The sequence below is a fragment of the Frankliniella occidentalis genome, unplaced genomic scaffold (assembly GCF_000697945.3).
Source record: "Frankliniella occidentalis isolate FOCC.00 unplaced genomic scaffold, Focc_3.1 Scaffold181, whole genome shotgun sequence".
NCBI lineage: Eukaryota > Metazoa > Arthropoda > Insecta > Thysanoptera > Thripidae > Frankliniella > Frankliniella occidentalis.
The window spans coordinates 19,980-20,547 of NW_026267307.1; the positions used below are offsets into that span (position 1 = coordinate 19,980).

Sequence of the window (568 nt, forward strand, 5' to 3'; positions counted from 1 at the left end):
AAGACCGGGAAAACTTTAGGAAAACCTAGGAAAACTATGAAGCCCACCACATGTGTACACCGGCAGACCGTACTTGCGGACCCCTCGCATTTTAGGCACATGTACGCGCACATTAGGCGCCTACTCGCGTTTGAGGCGCGTTACAGATTGGACACAAAATGCACATTTTATGCAGCTCTGCAACCTGGGATACTAGTCGTTAATTTTTTTTTCTTTAAATGACGAAACTTTCTAACAGTGTACACACACCGCACACCGGTCAACCAATACTCGAGGCGACAACTCTTCTGCTATACCTGTGTGCTGCCCGGCGGCCACCACCGGCGTCCGTATGACGCGCTCCGTGGTGAGACCCGCTCACCTTGAAGGTCAGCCGGTGAGTGAGCGGGTGTTGCCACAAAGGGTACGGTCTACACCGAGTCAGTCACTCGCAGCAGCTCGGACCGACTGGACCACAAACGGATCCATGACCCCGACGCGGACGTTAGGCCATCTCACCGGAAAAAAATTTTCGAGGTACGCACGTCTAGTGATAGATTAGACCTAGCAGAGACCCTGTGCAAAGTTT

General features: G+C 52.5%; 1 protein-coding gene across 4 annotated transcripts in view; it reads left to right on the forward strand.

Moving 5' to 3' along the window:
* Positions 1–267: 267 nt before the first annotated feature.
* LOC113215521 (uncharacterized) overlaps positions 268–568 on the forward strand; it is a 36,776-nt gene continuing 36,475 nt past the window's right edge. For 3 of the 4 annotated variants that reach the window (XM_052271967.1, XM_052271970.1, XM_052271971.1), the window contains exon 1: positions 275–516. The gene's annotated coding sequence lies outside the window, so the exon portion shown is untranslated. Of the gene's footprint in view, positions 517–568 lie in introns of all 4 variants that reach the window. The other variant, XM_052271973.1, reaches the window with a different exon arrangement.